This window comes from Pongo pygmaeus, chromosome 17, assembly GCF_028885625.2.
Source record: "Pongo pygmaeus isolate AG05252 chromosome 17, NHGRI_mPonPyg2-v2.0_pri, whole genome shotgun sequence".
Lineage (NCBI taxonomy): Eukaryota > Metazoa > Chordata > Mammalia > Primates > Hominidae > Pongo > Pongo pygmaeus.
In genome coordinates this window covers 79,368,683-79,390,612 of record NC_072390.2, presented here as the reverse complement: position 1 = coordinate 79,390,612, position 21,930 = coordinate 79,368,683, and the positions used below count along the sequence as shown (strand labels likewise).

Here is a 21,930-nt window from a genome sequence, read left to right as displayed (position 1 = left end):
TCTGTTTCTGCAATTCACTTCATAACTGGGAAAACCACTTATCCTTATCTATAAAATAAAGATGGGTTTGTATTCCTACTCCAAAATTTATTGTGAAAATGACATCTTTTTAAATAATACGTTGAAGAGCCTTATAAATTGACACAGAAAATGGGAATTCACGTATTTAATCAACAAATATTAATTAAACATCAGATATTCTGTGGGAGGCACAAAACACAGCAGACCTAGCTGCTTTGGACTAGGTAAGAGCTGCGCCACCTAAAACAGCTCTTCCAATAGAGCTTTCCATGGCAGGCCACCTAAGTCAGGGAAGGTCACTCAAAGTGAAACAACAGGAACAGAAAGACTAGTCCAAAGACTGTTGCAAAGATCAGACAGCAGCTTCAGGGAGCTCAAACAATAGCAAGGGAAACAGATTGAAGCATTATTATGGAGGCAATAGCTATAAAGCTTAGTGACTATCATTTGTGATGAAGTAGAGAAGGGGAAATAACTGAATTGATCCCAGCTTGCATGATTCTTCAATGGGAGTATTTCAGTCAAAATTGAGAATAAAAAAATTAGGTGTGGTGAAGTGCAGGGTGTGAATAGATGTGTTTTTGAGCAGCCTAAGCTATCCAACTGTTAGGCCTAACAGTGAATTACATCTGAGGCTCAGAGAAGAATTCTGGGGGGAGATTTGAGAGTCAACAGTTTATAAGTGATAATTGAAACCGCAGGATGACTGTGTAAAGTTTAAAAAAAAAACGGTGAGAAGAGGTAAGGTGAAATAAGAAAAGGGTCAAAAACAAAACCTTTAGAAAGAACACTTAAAAAGTTAGGCAGAGACATAAGAGTCAGCAAAACAAAGGAAGGCGACCTGAGGTCAAAGGAGAACAGAGTGTAGTCTCACAGACGTCAGGAAAGAAAAATAGTGTTCAGGAAGAGAATGCTCAATCGTGTCAAAAGCTAGAGAGTGTTATATCATAGCCATCAAGAGTTTCATAGTGAAATGAAACAGCCTTTGAATTCCAGCTTTGCCCGGTATGGAGAGCAACTTACGCAACTTCTCCAAGCTTCAGTTCCATCCTCTTTTAATTGAGGAAAGGATGCTGTCTCTCTTCCAAGGGCTGAAACGCTTAGTCCTGTCCTGATTATATAAAAAGCACTCAGCAAATATTACCTGCTATTATTAGTTTTAACTATTTTTAATAAAAAGAGGGCTGAAAAGTAACTACTGCATTTTGTAAGTGGGACATGATCTGTCTACCTTTCAAGAGTACATTCAGAGTGGTAAAAGTAGGAAGCTGACTGCGTTGGGTTGAAAAGCATTCGATTGAACCAGATAAGATTGCCATTCTATACATCAAAATCAGTCCATTATCAGCAATGTCATATGATTCAACCTAGTCCATAGTTGAATAGTTGGGGAGATATTAACTGTTCATTATTTTTTAATATAGTCTTGATATAAGGTGACAACTAGTGAGAGATTTGGGGGCTGGGAGAGTTGGTTTTTATTTTGTTTTAAGAGAAACACGTATGCATATTCATAAAAGAATGAGCAGGTGCAAAGGAGGAGAATAAAATTAGATAAGAGGAAATTTTTTAAGTCATTCAAGAAAGCATAGAGTAGCCATCATAAGTGCAAGCTCTTTCACTGTCTAGCTATTGACATTGAAAAAATTACTTAACCCCTCTATTACTCATTTTTCTCATCAATAAAAATAATAGCAACCATCTCATAAGATTATTGTGATGTCTCAGAATAATACCCAGCACGTATGATAGCTCCCTACTTAATAATACATTATATTTATCATCATTACTACTGCCATTATCAATGTTACCAAGGCCCCATAATCCAACAAGTCGAAAGAGGAGACTTTCCAAGCGGGTGAAAACATCAGTTACCTCCATGTTCTATTCAGGAACCACATCCCTGAATAGAACCAAGTATGAAATCCTGCCCTAGAGAGTCTCTTAAATTTCACCACCAGAGGGCCCCATCTTTGAACTTTAAAGGCTTTCCTTCAGCTGTCAGAAGGCCTCAATTAGTTTGAAAATAAGAGAAGGGATATGCTAGTTCCATAAAGATGCCATGACAAATAACACAAACAATGTCTTCAAACAGCAGAAATGTACCCTCTCTGAGTTCTGGAAGCCAGAAGTTCTAAATCAAGGTGCAGGCAGAGCCCTATTTCTGCCAGAGCCTTTGAGGGAAAATCCTTCTTTGCCTCTTCCAGCTTCTGGTAGCTCCAGATATTCCTTCACTTGTGCTCACGTGACCTCAATATCTGTCTCTATTTTCAAATGGTCTTCTCTGTATCTATGTCTCCTCTTCTTTTTCTTATGAGGACACTTGTTACTGGATTTAGAGCCCACTCAGAGGTCATCTCAAGACCCTTAAAGTAGTTACATCTGCAACGATGCGTTTTGCAAATCTTTCATGTTCACAGGTTCTGGAATTATGGACACTACTTTTCATGGGTCATCATTCAAACTACAGAGGATATTTCTTACATCTTTTTCACCTTCTCCACATGAGGGGCACAGGTTTTACCTATCCCTAGAGGTCATGAACTAACCAAATTTATCTCTGATTCTCCGCATTTGCACAATATTAAACCTATTTAGTTTAGTATTAAACTAAACTAGGCATAATTTAAATGGTAAATAAGGACATTTAAATATACAATAAATTGTTCTACTTTGTCTAGAATAAGGCTTGCTATGTGCAGCATTTAATAGTAATTGAATCTTTTACTTTTATTCAATTATACTACAGACACCACTACAGTTTTGGGGGAACAGAAGAAAAGCGATATGAAAATTTTTACAATTCGGAGACGTCTTCTTCGAAAAAATAAACTTTGGTAGTATTTAATATGCATTTATTGCCCTAAAATATATTTTGTTTTGTTTACTCTACATAACACTAATAATATATTCAATGAAAATATGAAACTGCAAATGCTTTATTAATATGTTTTAACATTGACATTGCAAAAGATTTGTATTATGTTACTATTATGACACACAATAATCACAAGGATTATGTGACATTATGGCTTTCCAAAAATAGGTTTCTATTACTCTCATAGACCCAGCAAAGCAAGAACAGACCTAGCAATATATTTGTTGTAATGCTTCCTCAAAAATAGGAAACTTGAGCTGTGTCCCAAATATTCCCATAGTTAAGTCAACTTGAAGCTGTTACCCTCCCAAAAACATCAGTGTCTGTGGGGTGAGTAGCACATTAGACTTAAAGATATGAGATATATTACATATCTATTATAACATTGCATCTGTGCAGCTGCATATTATAAGTTTTTTGTTTGTTTGTTTTTTTTTTTTCCTGAGACAGAGTCACATTTTGTCACTCAGGCTGGAGTGCAGTGGCACGATCCCAGCTCACTGCAACCTCCGATTCCTGGGTTCAAGTGATTCTTGAAGTGATTCTCCTGCCTCAGCCTCCTGAGTAGCTGGAACTACAGGCGCCCACCACCATACCCGGCTAATTTTTATATTTTTAGTAAAGACGGAGTTTCGCCATAGTGGCCAGGCTGGTATCTAACTCCTGGCCTCAAGGGATCTGCCTACCTTGGCTTCCCATAGTGCTGGGATTATAGGCATGAGCCACTGTTTTCAGCATATTATGAACTGGTCTTCATTTTCAAAGATGATATCTCTGAGTAGGCTGGAAGAAACAGTCTGTAATTTCACTTCTGGCTTTCACATGCTACGTCCTCCAACCTACTATCAGCAGAAATGTCCTTGAGTTGTTTTCCTATCAAGAAATTGTGCTGACCCAGACTGCTTCTGTCTCCAGATTTGTCCTGTGACACATGACAAACATTTACAAGGTAGAGATCATGACCAGGGGTGCAGTGTGTGGCTTTCGAGTGGAATGAAGCTAATTGCCCTACACAAAAATAGATCAATGATCTTGTTAGCACAGCACTCTAAGCAAATGTTTTATGCAACAGGTTCAAATTCTGTGTGCACACAAAGAGAGGTGCACACTGTAAAATGCAAGACTGGTGACATCCAAATCAATCTAAAACAAATCCAGTCCACTTTTCATGTGCTAGAACCATTAATAACTTTAATTAAGGTAAAGTATCTTAATTAACACAAATAAGCATTTCTATGGTAACAGATGCATATCAAACTCAATATTTGTATTTGTGACATTTGTTTACTTGGATGAAAACAGTAGTCCAGAGAGTTTATGTATGCGTATGAATGTGTGTGTGTGTGTGTGTGTGTGTGTGTGTGTGTGTGTGTGTTTAATTGAATGTGAATATTCAGCAGGTTTATTTATTATTATCCATGTAAATAATACCATTAAACAAAATTGTGTGACAAATAACTTTCTCTTCAAGGTGGATTTTTGAACTTCTAGTTCAGTAGAAAACAAATAAATGAGAGATAACCACATATTCACTAATTTTATAATGCCCACCTTAGAGATGCAGCATGTTCTTTGATGAAGTTCAAAAATAACATTCCAATTTTCAAAAAGGCTGGCAAACATATTGCCTACTAAATCTCAATGGTCCAGCGGCTTCTCCGGCTCAGTAATCCAAACAACATGTCATTCCTAGAGGGCCAGAAATATTGCTATTTGAACACAAAACAATCTGGAAAAAGATGGCTTTCTGCTATGATATATAATAAACCACTGGAACTTTTGTTGACAATCTAAGGTATAAAGGAACTTTCACAATCCAGAATTAAATCTTACAGCACCTACAGATTCTTGTCAACCTGGGTTTTTAAAAATTTGAATCATAGACAGTTGTATGGACATAGTTACACAATCTTGCAGACATCTATTGTATTTATTTGTATTGTATTGTATTGTATTTATATCTCCATGAAGAAGTCAGACTTGCTCTATCCAAACTGATTTTCACAATGCATTATGAGCTTTCCTTCATATTTAGGATATTATATATTCTAGTTGCACAGAATTCTGTGTTACCTAATATATTTGCAGGCTTTTGAAACTATCTTTTGTTTCACATCATTTCTGTTTTGATTTGAATTAATTCCTAACCTTGATGCTGTATTTCTGTTAGCTCATTTGAAAAAAAAAAAAAAAAAAAAAAAAAAAGCTGTCATCTAAGTGAGGTGAATTAAAGTAGGTTAAAGAGAGAGAGAACTTTTGTTAACTGAAGGCCCCAAGACAAGAAGCATGATCTGTTCTGTTAAATCTCTTTTCATAATAATTTTAACCTATTATTTCAATACTGGCCCATCAGCCTTGTATGGGGCAAAGGAGGGTATTTTTTGGCATGACCAATTAAGGGAATATCTAAAAATACATTTAGCACTGTCAAACTGTTTTTATTTGCTTTCACTGAAGTGTTGCATGATCTGACCTGCTGTCAGGGTAGAAAGCAAAATGCTGGCTTTACAGTTGCACTAAGTTTAGGAATGCAGCATTGGCTGATATGTAATATGGTGCCACCCAGACAGGACCACGCTATTTCACAGCATTCTGAGTCAATTGAGCCTCATGACAGCCACGGTGTCACCTGGCCCAACTGAGAAAATTTTCTTTCTTCTATCCTACCTTCATGACATCCTAAATCTAGAAATAACAGGTCGCTTCATTTGTACTATATTGTGAAATCTGTAGTATATTACTGAGAGTTCAGGGTGTGTGTGTGTGTGGGGGTGTGTATGTGTGTGTAGACATGGTCATACACGTGTACTAAATATCAAAACTATTCAATTACTCAGAATTTTCATTTGTAGTTTGACTGTTATAGTTAAAATGCAACCATATGTGAAGTTTCAAGAGATGTTAATACCAATTACTTCAGGTTTGTTTCAACAAGGTATAGCAAACACTTTGTCACACCTTACAATTTGCTAAGCACCTTCCTATGCACTATCTCAAATCCTCACACCAACGCAGTAAGCAAAAAATCTTATTTTCTTTAATGGCACAAGCTCAGAAACAGATATGAGCTGAAGCCCAGGCACAGAGGACTACTCTAGTCTACACCACAGTAACTTGCACAGGGCAGAAAAGTGTGTGCAGAAATGAGAAGTGGAAAGGATTTATCTTTGTTTCTTTTTTTTTCATTTTCTGCCCACGATTTCTTCACAGGGCACTACCCAGTGATCTCCTGCTGCTTTGTAGGGTTCTCTCAGAGAAAAAAACGTAGGCGTGAGGAACACAAAAGAATGAGATTTTTAACACCCATTCAGAGAAAATAACTTTAATAAGAAATACTTGGTAATTTTGCCATCTTCATGGGAGCCCCATAGAAACAGTATGCTGTTGATATGTTTAGAATTCTCCATAGGAAATGAGCCAGCATGAAAGTATTCGACAGGATATATGTTCAAGCAACATCTATTCATTCCAAAGATGGAATTTCAGCTAAAGTTTCACTTACTCATCCATTTACATCATGTTTTACTGCTCTCATCAGGTGAGAGCTCTTCCTTGTTAGACTGAATTCCACTTAATTTGTTACCTCCATTCATAACTGAGAATAAGAGATAATGTGCTCAAATTTCACACATATCTGTCAATTATATTGTACTCTTAGTTTTTCCATCCAGGTTCTAAGATTCTGCCAATAAATTTTACAAAATGGACAGTTCTCATCCTGGCAGAGCATCTTATTGAGGCTAATAAACAATTATATATCACAATAATACTAAAGAACAGAAGCTTAATTAGTACATGTGCTACTGACTATGCCCCATTTATTAAGTTGAAACTTGATATGGAATCATATTTATACAGTCAGAAAATCACTTGCATACTTTCCTATGGAGGCATGAGATGAATTTCAATAGTATTTATAAAATCTTTTGTGGGCCTCTCTGGAAGAGCTGTTTTGAGGATTAATTGTTGACTCTAAAGTGCTTATGATAACACATGAATGCTAACAAGTGACTGAAACAGGCAGCATAGCCATAAAAATAACGATAAGTTGACATCCTTTAGCTCCACAGTTTAAGGACAGGAGAGTGTGTAACTTCAAAATCAATGAAATAAGACATATAGATACTTGAAAATTAGAAGCTTTGTTGTTAGTGAAGAGATAACTGGGAAAGTAGTAGCTTTATGTATGGCTAGGCAAGTGGCGGTAAAATGTATAGAAAAAAAATGTTAGAACAAAGAGAGACCTAGAGGATTCCTATATAAATAACATTATTTTATGGAGAGGCCAAGTGTCTTAGGCAGAACCCACAGCAACTAAAAAACAGTCAATTCTTTTGACTTTTAGTTTAGTTCTCCTTCCAATAAAACACTGTATCATATCTGCCCCTAGACAAAGTATAAAAGGCACATATTTTTCTTTGCTATTCTTTCTTGCTTAATTTCACCCTCAGCCCAAAACTCCCAGGCACCAGATGTGCTCAAATGCTGACTTAGGGGCCTTTTGTTCATTTCCTCTTTCATCTCAGCTCTTCTCATTCTCAGATCCTCTTGTTCCCAAATCTCACTTTATACTGTACATGCATGTTTCCACCCCATGAAACTTTTTTCTGCCACCCTGAGTTGCCTTTTAGGTATTAACTAATTTATTATTCATCATTAATGGAAAAATCTGCATACTGAAGACATTTTTACTGGATGTTTGCATTTAATAGATTTACTAACCCCAGTAAATTGATTTCTGTGATGACAATGTAGTCCTTGGGATAAGTCAATAACATAGACGTCTTTGGCAAAAGAGTCATTTGGTGAGTCACCAAAAACGAATCTTGCAGCTGAAGGCTACTTGACTACTTCCTATATCCCTCCTAAAGGTGAACAAGATGAGATGAATAAAAAGGTCAGTTTTTCAGAAGGATGAACTGGAAATAGAGTGCCCCTGTCAAATACAACATTTCATTCATGTAGAACATTTCAGAAGCATTGCAAGCAAAACAAAATTAGACAATTTTGCTCTGCTTGGAATTTTCTATTTTGTTTAAATTTTCAAACTTATTGTCATAAATGTTTTACAGTGTTTTCTTACTACCTTCTTACTCTTTGTGTATCTGTGGTTATGTGTCCCCATTTTCATTTCTAATATTTTCCATTCAAGTTTTCCATTTTTAGTTTTAATAAATTTTATCAGTGCTTGTATTAATATTGCTTCAAATACCAAACTTTAACATAATAAGCTTTTTGAATTTTATTAATTTATTTTCTACCTTAATATTTAATGTCTTTTTATTTCCTTTGGATGTATTCCTTTTTTTAGCCTTTGCCTCTGAAGGTGGATATTTATCTCCTTTATCTGACCTCTTTAGTTTTCTAATATCAGTATCCTTAGCTTTTTTTCCCCCAGGTTCTTCTTTAGCTTCATGCCACAATTTTGATATAATTTTTTATTATAAAGATATAAGCATTTTTTTATTTCCTGTTATTGCTTTTCCTTTGACCCTTAAGTTAAATATAATATTAAAATAACAACTAAGCATGGCCAGTAGGGAAATTATATTACAGTAAATAGCATAACTCCATATATTACCCATTCTTTTCATCAGCATCATTGATGTTTTAAAATTATTTGTTTATCCATCCCTTCATTCATTCATATTTCCCCTATGGAACTATTTTATAATGAGGTCAAGATGTCATTGGTTACCATTTGGAAGAACAATATAAACTGAAAGAAGTTGAAAAACTTTGAATCTTAAACAAACCAGTTTAGACCAAAGAAGAAATAAGGACAAATATGTAATGGCAGAGTCTCATGTTGGCACCATTTTGCATCAGACTTCTTGGATTACTGATATTTACTTCATCTCTTTGACATTGCAACAGTCTGGTAGTGTTCACGAGAAATTTAAAAGACCTTTCTAGGTCAGTAGATTTATAGAACCAATGTGGAAACTCCTGTTAAATGCCAGATTTTTGGAAACTTAATCAATCTTTGCTGCAAATAGGTCCAAGTCCCTGAGTGCTGGCTCTAGGGATGTAGAAAAATATCCAAATCATGCTTTAACTATAAAATTTTTTGCTTGAAGGAAATTGAAACTTGAAACTACCCTTTGATATTGCCTGCCATGGAATTTAAATGTAAAAATAAAGCATGAGCAAATTGAGAGACAAACAGAAAGAGAGAGAGAAAGAAATATATAGAGAGATCAACTTCCATTTGCTCTATTTTGTCCTTAGATTGAATCTCACTTATGCATTCACTGCTTCATTCAACAAGAGTAAGTGCCCATTATCACCAGGTACTGTCACATGTATAGCAATGAGACAAGCAGGGAATCTGATCTCACAGAGCTTACCTTCTAGTGAGGGGGTGAGAAACAGTAAACAAATATAAAATGTAGTTATAACTGTTATTTAAAAAAAATGTAGGGCAAGATAATTCAGTGTCTGGGAGCCTTCTCTGGAATGGTGATCACAAAACCTCTCAAAGGTGAAAACATTTAAACTGACATATGACTATTAAAAAGAATCAAACTAAGTAAACACTCTATGAAAAAATCATTTCAGTGGGGGAAATAGCTTGGGCAAATTCCACAAGGGAGGAATGAGACTGATGTGTGTTAAGGATATTAAGAAGGCAAGCATACCTGGAATATAGTAAAAAGGAAGAATTATACAAGATAAACTCTGAGAGAGAGTGTAGGCCAGGATCCCTTAGGGCCTCGTGGGCCATGGTGAAGAGTCTGAATTAAATCCAAGATGATGGGAAGCTGCAGAAAGATTTCAAGCAGGGGACTGCCATTTAATCACATCCTCCTCATTATTCCTGCAGGCCCAAGGGCGTTGAAGATGTTTGGTCTGTAAATTGCCAAAACACTATCAACCTATCTTTAGTTTGGTACTACATAAAGTTTGGCTCCCAAGGTATAATTTGTAAACTAAATGATATTATTCTTATACTATGACCTGGGGAAAAGGAAATATTCAGTGTATCAATTTCAAGTGCCTGGATATAAGAAGAAAATCTAATGTACTCTAGCTAGAAAGATTACAGTGCATCTTGTAAATATTTCTCCAGTGTATAATTCCCTACTTGGATGAGTTTTTACCTTGAATCAAACTTTATTCTAGCCAAAGGAAAATAGAATCCAAATTATGAATTCTTTCAAAAATAAAGGAAAAATGATATTCTACAAAAAATGCAGAAGCCTGTGCTCTATCATCGTTCTTGCATCCAGAGATCATTGTAGAATGACAGCTTTGCTAACAGGGCATTTCTCGGTAAGGCCATGGTTTGCTGAAATAGAGCTATTAGGAAAACAAATGATTCTCTTTAGCATCTTTGCACTAGCATAAGTTTTATGCAGCTATATCATGCTGTAGCCTTCCATTGATATACAGTGATTCTTCTGAAGTGTTTTAAAGACAAAGCAGTGGCAGAAGTTATCATTCACTTGCAATATTAAAAACCAACTAGAGTCATAAAATATCATAGAAAATATCACCCACCCTGAATTCTCATTTACCAAGGGTCAATAACTGATATTTTGATGCATTTCCCCTCATTCATTAGATTCATTTACCTGATTAAATGTATTCTGTCACTGTATTAAAATGCTTACCTTTCCACATGTCTATGAATTCTAATGTTTTAGATTATTCTTACTTAAAAAAGCAAATTAAGGTACCTCCATGCTCTTTAATAAAGGCAGAAATCATCTCTCAAACTCTATTAAGATTTACTCTAAAGTGATTACATGAACATGCTATTTTTAAATAACAGAAATAATTTAAATACTTTCACAACTGGGGAATTTTGGAGAAAGCAAGAGAGGGATGTTAGTTATGATAAAGGTCAGGGTTTATGAAATGGAACAGAAAGGAAAACCTAAATTAAAGCACACTAATTAGCTGTGACCAGCATACATTGTCTCTATTCACACCTCTAACCAAGGCAATGTTCCAGGCAGGCATAGGGATGGGGCAAGATGCTTATAGTGTTTAAGCCAAGTATGGTTTGCCTACACCTGAGAAGCTTCTCATGGGATATTAGCAAACATTACATGGGCGTGGCAGCTCTTTATATTTGAAAACACCTATAAAAAGAAGAACAGACAAAAGACAGACTTTCTGATTCAGAACTTTTCAGGACGGAGTCCAGGCATCTATCTTTAAGAACACACTAAAGCCATCTTTTTCTAGTCATATCTGAACTTATCCCTCCTTTTTCGAAACATGCTTGTCAAGCAGATTTTTGTTCTTTCTTCTACTCCAGATATTTTATTGTCATAAATGCTTTGCACTATGCCTAGAACACTCAGTTTTGGATTTCTTAAAATCCAAAATCGTTTTGGATTTTCTAAAAATGTTCTCAGAACAAATCTTTCTTTCAATCACAATATTTCAATGATAATTCCCTTAGAACAGGAAGGAAATTTAGAAATAAGAAATATAATTGGAAATAAAAGCATATAGATTCTCAACTGTGAAATCTATTTTGTTGTTTTGTCTTACTTGCTGTTGTTTTGTTTAATCTTACTTAGAGTTTGCATCCAGAAGACTAAAACGTTATTTCCTAATCTAATATTACCTCCTAGGTCGGTGCCAAAGTAATTGTGGTTTTTACTACTATTACTTTCAATGACAAAAATCCAATTACTTTGGCACCAACCTAATAAATGTCAACATTTGCCTTTCTAAGGGATCCCAAAACAATGCTGGACACTATTTTCAGACTCCAAGTTGCAGTGATCTTTTATAGATGATCTTGAAACGGCACTCTAGTTAACCCGCTGATGAGCAGGGTGGTACCAAGCTCCCTTGGCCCTCAACCTTCTGCGTGCTAAGGACTCAGACAGCTTCTAGTTGGGTTCACTCAAACACAGCAGGATCAACTCTACCAAACCATTTCCACTCGTCAGCCAGAAATACATACAATCTTGCACACTTAATTTTAGAATGTAATTCATGGGGCTCTTTCCCAAATCCCTCAGCACAGCATCTGTTCAGAGTTGGCTCATGTGACATAGTCTGACAGTTTTTATTCCTTTCCCAGGAGAATCTCTTAATGATATCAACTTCTCAGTCATCTTTGAACAGTAAGTGCTGTCTCTGATGTCAAGCTCTGGAATTGCTGCATCTAAATATTGTTACCCAACTCTTGATTATGGCTTATATTTTGTAAGACATTCACTCACAAATGTTTATTGAGGGCCTACCATTTGCCTGACACCATACTTATAACTAGGAATAAAAAAATGTAAAACAAGCATGATTTCTGTCCCCAAGAAACTCCAGATGGGAGGGTTGGGGGGAACCAGAGTCAAAAAAGTTTAGGGTGGGAAAGGGAAGGAAGGTCTACTTCTTATCATGGCTTCACACCAGAGGTTTTTCCAGTTCATATGGTTCTACCACTCTTCTAAAGGGATTCAATAATCCAGGCACAGAAAGGAGATTAGAGCCTGTAAGCCCTAATTTCCACGTCAGCGTGCTTTCTACTACATAACTGAAACTAAAATTCATTTGACTAGCATTTAAATAAAAGTTTTCCTACTTTTGTTCTTATTGCAGATATCTTTCAAGGTCCAAGGACATAATATGTGCAAATTTTAAAAAACGACTGTAGGATAGGAGACATACACTTTTTGTTTATGAGTCAGAAAGCTTAGTTACACAGAAGAAAACTACAGAGCACCTGTCCTCTGAGGAGAGTTCCATATTTCACAGATAGTGTTCCATTATTCCTTACAATATTCCTATGATGCATCATGATGAGATTACTTGTATTATGCACAGCACTTTTCCTCCTTGGACCTTGAAGTTGCCTTTTACAGAATCAGACATAAAACAAGGTAATTCTCATAGTGCTCCAGGGAGATGGAAAAATATATTAAAAACCATGAAAAGACCAAATCACTATTGGTGGCTAGGGAAATAAGAGTCACCGAGAGTTAAGGGACTACACAACAGCTCTGGAAAAAAAATTTTTATCCCTACTTTTTAAAGCAACAGACCCTCTTACAACATGTTTATGTATGGCTGTGTTCAGGGAGCATAACTGGAACTGGAAGAGCAGAAGCAGTTAAGGGAAAAGAAAAACCCATATTGATTCAAAGTCTTCAGGAGTCAGGACAAGTGGAGAAGGTGGGACAATGCTCTGTTGCTCTCACTTTTGTTCATTTATAAGTTCATGCATTTCACACGTGTGTTGTGTACTGTGCTAGAAAAAGATGACAGAAATGAGTGCAACAGTTCCAGGTCTTCCTGTCTGCAAGTCCATATCCTTCAGTAGCAAGGGAAACAAAGAGAAAGTGTATGAAATCTACAAAGGCACTGATGTTCACATCTATGTCCACCATGCCAGGCACATTGTGGGCCACTCAGTATTTATTGAATACATGGATGACTTCACAAACGGGTTTCAAGGCATAGAGAGGTGAAGCTGGATTACTATACGCCCTTGAACTTTTCCATTTCTACCATGAGTTCAAACAGGTTTCTGTCTATGGTGGTTTCCTGTAACCTGATTGAAACATAAACATACACACACACACACACACACCATTTTATGAGTGGGGGAAACTGATGTTAACAGACTTCCCTAGATTCACACAAGAAGCAGAGGGGACTTCACAACATGTCATTGTCACTCCCACTTTAGAGATTTCTATATTAAATAAGATGACTGCAAATTAAATGTTCTACTGTCCTAATTAAGCATACACTGCCCCTCTCCAAATATTCAACAGCGTGATGTTCCTTAGTTATCAGAGACCACATGATACCACAGCCTGCGGCTGTTGATCAGTGTAGCCCCACTCTTCCCTGAGGACCTTTGGGTCTCCTATTCCTGCAGTGACAGAGTGGACCCTCAAGTCCATCTTCTACTGAACCAACCTAATTAGTGTCTGATGAATCTCAGTGATAGCTTATGCACTTAAGACACCAAGAATTTTCATTGATCTCCAATTCTTCAATCTCTTTAATATATATTGGCAAGAAGCTATTTTCCTCTCATTCTGTTTTCTTTGAGATATTTTAATAATATGTACGTTCTTGTAGTTGCCATTGGGATTTACATAGTAAATGTAAGGTGTTTTTTTGTTTACTTATGTGAAGATGAATATTAACTTTTTTATTTCTGAAGAAACATCATGTGACCATCCTATCTGAATTCCAGGAAAAATAATATCAGTAGATATTACCATTCCTAAATATAAGGGAAAATATCCCTAGTCTCAAGAACAGAAACAAGTGTCCAAGGATTTGTCAAAAAAACTTGTTCAAAAAGGACTTCATGGCTTAAGAACGTCTCCAGAATTTATGGTCTGCATTATTGGGCCCATTCATTCTTTTAATTTTTAAGTGAAAATAAAAAGCAGGAGGGAAAACAAAGAGCAAACAGCCATGAAACCAGTCAAAACTGATGTATTACCAGGATCAACTTAAAGGCTAAGGCAGCAAATATACGTGTTGGACTTCATTTTTTGAAAATTATAGTGATAAATTTTGTGGAGAGAACTTGGGGAGGCATTTTTATAATGATCTGTATATACAGGGTAAATAATATGACTCAAGCTACAAGAATAAATGTTTATTATTTCTTTTAAAAAAATCTATTTGGGGAAAAACATAAGCTGCTATCTAACCTTGTAGTAATAACTTAAAATAAGAAAAAAATGCATATATATCAGAAATAAGAAATTAGAAATAGACAATGACATCCTTCAATTCCATATGTCAATAAAGAAGATACAGAATGCTGGATGATGGGATAACTGAAATATAAAGTGACTATGGCAGGGGAATTTTAAAATAAACTGCCCAACCAAAACCCCAGCATATTTGACAAAAGAAGCACCCACTTGTAGCTTAGTTATATCTACTTCACAATAGTGTATATATGAAGCATATATGTGCTCTGTATTAGTCTGTTTTCATGCTGCTGATAAATAAATATCCAAGACTGGGAAGAAAAAGAGGTTTAATTGGACTTACAGTTCCACATGGCTGAGGAGGCCTCAGAATCATGGCAGGAGGCAAAAGGCATTTCTTACATGACAGTGGCAAGAGCAAATGAGAAAGAAGCAAAAGTGGAAACCCCTGATAAAACCATCAGATCTCGTGAGACTTGTTAACTATCTCGAGAGTAACACGGGAAGGACTGGCCCCCATGATTCAATTACCTCCCCCTGGGTCAACATGTGGGAATTCTGGGAGATACAAGTCAAGTGGAGATTTGGGTGGGGACACAGCCAAACCATATCATGCTCAAAAGTATTTTTTAACCACAGAGATGGTATTTTTCAGCAGGGGGTAAAATTAAAAAGGGACCATTTTTAGGCATGGATTCTGAAGAGAATGCTGATATGAAAAAAAAAATACACACATAAGACACACCTGGGTAATAACAAATTGATGTTTTCAAATATTATTTTTGAAAAAAGCTTTTTGAAGAGCTAACAATAAAAATAGAAAGCTATAGCCAAATTGAAATAAATAAGAGGGTATATAGGTATATTCTATAGAAAAAAGGAAGTCGAAATTTAAGGCAGGAAAAGGGGCACAGAGAAGAAAAGAAGAGGTCAAGGGAGGACGAGAATAAAACGGTGGAAACTAACAATAAATTCTCCTCCATAAGTAAAAGACAAAGTAGTAGGACAAGGTAAAACAACTGTCTAGAAAACAAACTGGTAGAAACATTTCAGCCAAAATTAAAAGAAATGAAATTAATCTGATCAGTAAACCATTTTCACAGTTTGAGGAAAAGAAGTTTTCAGGTGAAGGGTGAATATAAAAGCCACCCTAAAGAGATCAGGACCTGAGCCTGCAGAAGTTCAACTCTTTGCCAGGGAGATTCTATAACAAAGAATGAATGTGGTAACAGAAGCTATACAGGACTGCCCATCATTTTCTGAAATCCAACTAAATCCTCTCTCCTGACTTAGAAAAGAAAATTAGGATTCAAAAGTCATATATTTCTTATTATCAGGTATATTGAGGTGTCACTGGCATACATACAATAAAATGCACATATGTTTACGCCCATAGAACCATCATAGCAATAAGATCAATCATCACCCCACAAATGTCTTCTTGGATCATTGTGCGTCCTCCCTCCCTGCCCACTGCCTTGCATCCCTTTTCCCATGTTTTCTAACTACTGATTAGTCTGTATATTCTAGAATTTTATAGATGAAATTATACAATCTGCACTCTTTTTGATCTCGCTTTATTTTCTTGAACTGATACAATGTGTTTATCCACCAATCTGTCGATGGACACTTGGTTTATTTCCTGTGGTTATTTCAAATAAACCTGCTGTAAGTATGCATGGACAGTCTTTATGTGTACCTAGCACGTTCATTTCTCTAAGCTAAAGGCCATAGAGTAAAATGCCCAAATCACATAACCAGTGTCTCCTGATATTGGTAGTTTGTGTCTTTTATCTTCTTTTTCTGATCACTCTAGCTAGAGGTTTATTAATTTTATTGAACTTCTCACAGAACTGGCTTTGGTTTCACCATTTTTTCTCTATTTTCTACTTTTGTTGTTGTTGTTTATTGTTTCCTTTCTTTTGCTTACTGTGGGTGTCATTTACTCTTCCATATTTAATATTGTAGGGTAGAATCTGAATTGACTGGCATATCTTTTTGCTAGTATAAGTGTTTAGTACTGTACATTTTTCTCTAAATAATGTTTTAGTTGCAGTTGAAGCTTCAGAAGCCTGTGATCATACATTTTTCTTTAGTTGCATTCAATGAGTTTTAAATATTGAATTTCCATTTTCATTTATTTCACAATACTTTTTAATTTATCTTGGAGTTCTTAATTGACCCATAAGTTATGGATAAGTATCCTATTTAGTTCTCAAATGTATGGATATAATCCAAATATTTTTCTATATTTGACCTCTAAGTTAATAACATTGTGATTAGACAATATATCGTATAGGAACTGAATTTTTAAAAATTACTTGAGACTATGTTCAAGAATGTGGCCTACATTGGTAAATTATCAGCGCACATTTGAAAAAAAAATGTGTTATATTGTGGTTAGTGGAGTAATATATAAATATTGATTTGATAAGTTGGTAAATAGTATTGTTCAAGCCATTTATATACTTGCTGAAGTCTTTTTTCCTGGAACTTTTTGAAAGAGAGCAGCTTAATCTACTCTTATTGTTGATATGTCTATTTGTCCTGCAAATCGTCAGTTTTTGCTTCACAATTTTTGACACTCTTACTAAATACATACATTTTATGATTTTTATCTTATTTTGAGGAACTGATCTGCTTATCAATAACTAATGACTCCCTTTTTCCTTTGAGATATCCTTCACCCTGAAATCTACTTAACTACTATTAAAATAGCCACTCCAACTTTCTTCTCTTTAGTGTATATTTTGTGTGTAGTCTCTCATTTTTCATCGTTTTACTTTTAAACTTTTTCTGTCTTTATATTTAAAGCGGGTTTCTTCAAAACAGTATATAGTTGGGTCTTACTTTTTAATGTAATCTGGCCAATTCTGCAACTCAGTTGGGATATTTAGATATTTAGTTGGGATATTTACATTTGGTATAATTATTGATCCATTTGAACTTATATGTACTCTCTCTAATATCTTATTTGTTTTTAATTTGTTCCATAGTTCTTTTTTCCCTTTTACTTTCTGTCCTTCTTTGGTTCAATCATATATTTCTTTATAATTTTATCTTTTTTGTTCATTTAGCATAATTCTTTGTTGTATTATTTTAGTCATTACCTTTGGGCTTATAGTATACATCTTAATTGATCACAGCTAACCTCCAAATTATATTATACTATTTTATTTATAGTATAAGAAATTTATAGTAGTATAGTTCCTTTTCTTGTCTCTTGGCTTTTGTACTATTGTGGTTATACATTTTTCTTTTATATATGGCATAAACCACAAAATGCATTGTTATGATTTTTACTTTAAACAGACCATTGTCTTTTATTGAGTTTAAATAATTTTAAAAGTTTTAATATTTATCTGTATAGTTATAGATAATATAGACCTAGATCTATAAAAAATCTTTATTCTTTTCTATAGATCTAGATTTGCATGCTTGTCATTTTATTTTTGTTGGAAGAACTTTCTTTAAAAACTCATATAGTGTGATGTTAAAGAAAATATTTTCCAGTGACACTTGTGAAAGCATAGTAAGACAGACTTTACTTGGGACCACTGTGATGCGTATAGAGACCACTGCAACAAGGTCTTGCAAGAAGAGAGAGACTGAGATCATCTCCAAATACAACATTGGAAAGTAGGAATTTACAATCAAGGAGCAGAGTGAGGACCAAGGGCTAGCAAATTACTAAGAGGAAAGAAACATCAGGTGTAAGGAGAATTCTGGCTAACAGGATTGACCTAACAGGATTCTTGCTAAAGACAGGCTAGGGTTATTTTATACGTTCCTCGGGAGATGGTGGAGGATCAGAAACTTGATCAGATATTGACTGTGATCAGATATCAAAGGTGGGAGTTCTTGTCAAATTTAATTAGCCGGGTTCTTTGCTAAAACTGTATTTTACAAGGAAGTTCACAGATGTGCCTAGGAGAAGGTTCAGAAGTCTGTCTAAAGTTTGGCCAAGCAGAGAATCTTTATCAGCGAAAACTTCTTTCAGATTTTGGATATCTGAAAAAAAAAAAAAGGTTTTTATTTCACTTCGTGTTTCAAAGATATTTTCACAAAGATTTATTATAGAATTTCAATAATAAATTCTAGATTAAAAGAGGAGGGTTTTTTTTTCCTTTCATTACTTTAAGGATGTTGCTACACTCTCTTCTTACTTGCATTGTTCCCAGTGAGAAATTTGCTTGTCATTCTTATTTTTGCTGCTTGGTATTTAATGTGCTCTCTCTGCCCTGAAGCTGCTCTGAAGATTTTCTCTCTTTAACTGTTTTAAGCAATTTCATTATAATGGGCACTGATCTGTGGGTTTAGTTTTAATTATATATTGAAAATTTTCAGACATTGTTTATTTAGCTTTTTTTTCTTTCCCTCCCACTTTGGAGAGTCCAATTACACATATATTGGCTTCTTCAGTTGTTTCTTCATTCATTGATGCTTTGGTAGTTATTTTTAGTCTTCTGGTTTTTTTTTGCTATGTTTTCATTTTGAAAAGCATCTGCTGCTATTTCTTAAATTTCATTTATTTTTTTTCTTCTGATGTTGATCCGCTGTTAATGCTATCAATGTATTTTTTTTATCCTTGACATTATAGCTTTCATCTCTGAAAATTGCATTTAGATCTTCTTAAAATTCCACATTTGTAGTTAACATGTTCAATCTTTCCTCTAGCTTCCAGAACATATGGAATACATTCATAATCACTGTTTAAATGTTGTTGTCTACTAATTTTATCATGGGTCATTTCTGGGCCCACTGTGATTGATGGATTTTTCTCTTCATTATGAATAGTGTTTTTCTGTATCTTTGCATGTCCAACAATTTGTGATTGTTTACCAGACTGTGAATTTTATCTTGTTGGGGAGGTGCTGCATATTTTTGTATTGCTAAAAATCTTGTGCTTTCTTTTGAGACATGATTAAGTTACTTAAAAACAAGTTGACCCTTTCAGGTCTCGCTCTTAAGTTTTGCTAGATGGGGTCTAAACGGAATTTGGTCTGGGGTTAAATTACCCTTTACAAAGGCATGACACTCCTGAGTACCTTACCTAATGTCCCATGAATTATGAGGTTTCAGGTCTGGCTGCTGAGAACAGATCTAACCTGGGTGCCCCTCCCTATGGCACAGCCTAGAAACTCCCCAGGCAGTGAGCTGGGGCAATATAGAAATTGCCTTTCTTGCCTCTCTCACCTGTTCTCTCAGGGATAATGGTGCCTTTTTGACTGATGTCCAGTTTCTTGAAAGCCTTCATTTCACACATTTTGTCCTGCTTGTTAGTTGTTTCAGATAATAGAGTAAATCTGTTTTTTTCTTATTCCGCCTTGACCATAATGGAAGAGTCACACACATTTGGTTTTATCTCATTGATTTTATTCAAAAAAAAAATGTAATCCTTGGTATTTTTGCTGTTATTTATAACATGTCATTCATAATAAACTGTGCCCTCTGACTGGTGTGTGTCACTGTGTACCTAGGAGACATAAAGCATGTATTGAATTAAACACATCCTCCTAGAAGAAAACACCTAGGGAGACAAAGGTTGTCTCAACGTAAGTACATTTCCGCATGGGCATTAGCACTGTAAGACTGAAAACACAGTTCTGGAAGACTAGGATTGAATTTTTTTTTGCAGGACTAGGTATCTTAAAAGGAAGAAGCGGGTAACTTATTACCTAGGGAGGGGTTCATGTAGACATTACCGTGGATACATCTGGCATTTGCCAACATATGTCACATTCTACAGACTTTGATTCCTGTGGTCAAGTTCACAAGGTATTATTGGTAAACTCATGGGGTTGAAGAGGACATAGACTAGAGGCTGTGGAGAGAAGATGTTTAAATCAGTATTTCTAGAATTTATCCCACAAATCAAATATTCAGGTAGAGTGAAGAACCGCTAATACCTAGGGGGTCCTAGAATACTCTCAGCTTATCTTCAGCAGTAGAACCTGTCTCAGAGGAAAAAAGTGTTCTGGATGTCCTTACTGGTTTGAGGACCAGAGGTTACTTAGTACAGAGCATTCCAATAAAGCAAGAGGGCAGTGATGAGGACGAGGCTCAGAAGTTGCATATGTGTCATCTGCAAGCCTGCCAATTTCAGGGCAGCAGTCTCCAAATCAAGGCAGGAAACAGTGAGCAGAGCCTTTCATATGCATGCATGACTCAGTGAAGACTGCTCAGCTCCATTTACAAAAAAGAACTTAACAGGGGAGTTTCTTGACGATCAGATGGACGCAGGCCTGAAACCTGTAGAGTCCATACCCCTCAGATTGGTCTAAAATTATATTATCCCTGTTAATATAAGATACTTAGGAGTTATTTTGTGAAGTTATTAAAATGAAATGAAACAAAATTGAGGGATTTGGTCTTAAAAAGAAAAATGAGGACAGTGAAAAGTCTGCAATATAAACTAAAGACTTTTGAAGGAAACAAAACAATATTTCAGAAGGGCTTAGTTGCTGAAGAAAGGCTTTGTGAGTCTCACTTTGGTCTCAAGAGGGAAGTAAATTCATGTAGTCTGTTTCTCACATTGGTAGCGGAGGGTGGATGCAAGACAATTTCCACTGTGCAAGCCCAAGCCGGGTCTGTTCCTCTTCTCATTTCCTTTGTTAGTAAAAAAAAAAATTTTAATCATTTCAGTCCTTCACTGAGCCCCATTCCTTTACTTCCTTGTGGCATAATTGGTCAGCCCTGAAATGAAAATGTGTTAGAGAATTCTTCTTGCCATCTATTATTTAATCTCCCCTTTCTCTCCTCAGGGAAGACCTACAACCACAAGACATCCCAACTTTCTAGACAAAATGTATGTGGATGTGACAGAACTTCAGGCAGGCTGCTGAAAAAAGATTAACTCAGCTGCCATGAGTACTTTTTGCCTCTCTACTGCTTTGTACCTGTTTCCTGGAATGGCTGATGAGATGACAGAACTTCAAGCAGCCCTCTTGGAATATGTGGCAACACTGCGGACATGCCGAGGATGGCAGAGCAGAAACTAAAATGAGTAGCTCTGAAAACTCCATAAGGTTCCCATACCAACCCTAGGTTTCTTATTCTCAGATTTCACTTAAGAAATAAGCCCTTCAGTGTTTATTTTTGTTTATTTGTTTGTTTTCTTTTTGGACAACTGAAGCTATTCATGAATAATCCAAAGTCCAGTCTAAGAAAATGCCAAGGATCAACTAGGCGTGGTGGCTAATGCCTGTAATTCCAGCACTTTGGGAGGCCAAGGTGAGCAGATCATTTGAGGTCAGGAGTTCGAAACCAGCCTGGCCAACATAGTGAAACCCCGTCTCCACTAAAGACACAAAAATGTGCTGGGCATGGTGGTGCTTGCCTGTGATCTCAGCTACCTTGGGAGGCTGAGGAAAGAGAATTGCT

General features: G+C 35.8%; 1 long non-coding RNA gene across 1 annotated transcript in view; it reads right to left on the bottom strand.

Moving 5' to 3' along the window:
* LOC129019066 (uncharacterized) overlaps positions 1-21,930 on the bottom strand; it is a 333,700-nt gene that overhangs the window by 11,694 nt on the left and 300,076 nt on the right. Inside the window, exon 6 of the long non-coding RNA XR_008495495.2 lies at positions 4,451-4,588. This is a non-coding gene — a long non-coding RNA (uncharacterized LOC129019066). The remainder of the gene's footprint in view (positions 1-4,450; positions 4,589-21,930) is intronic.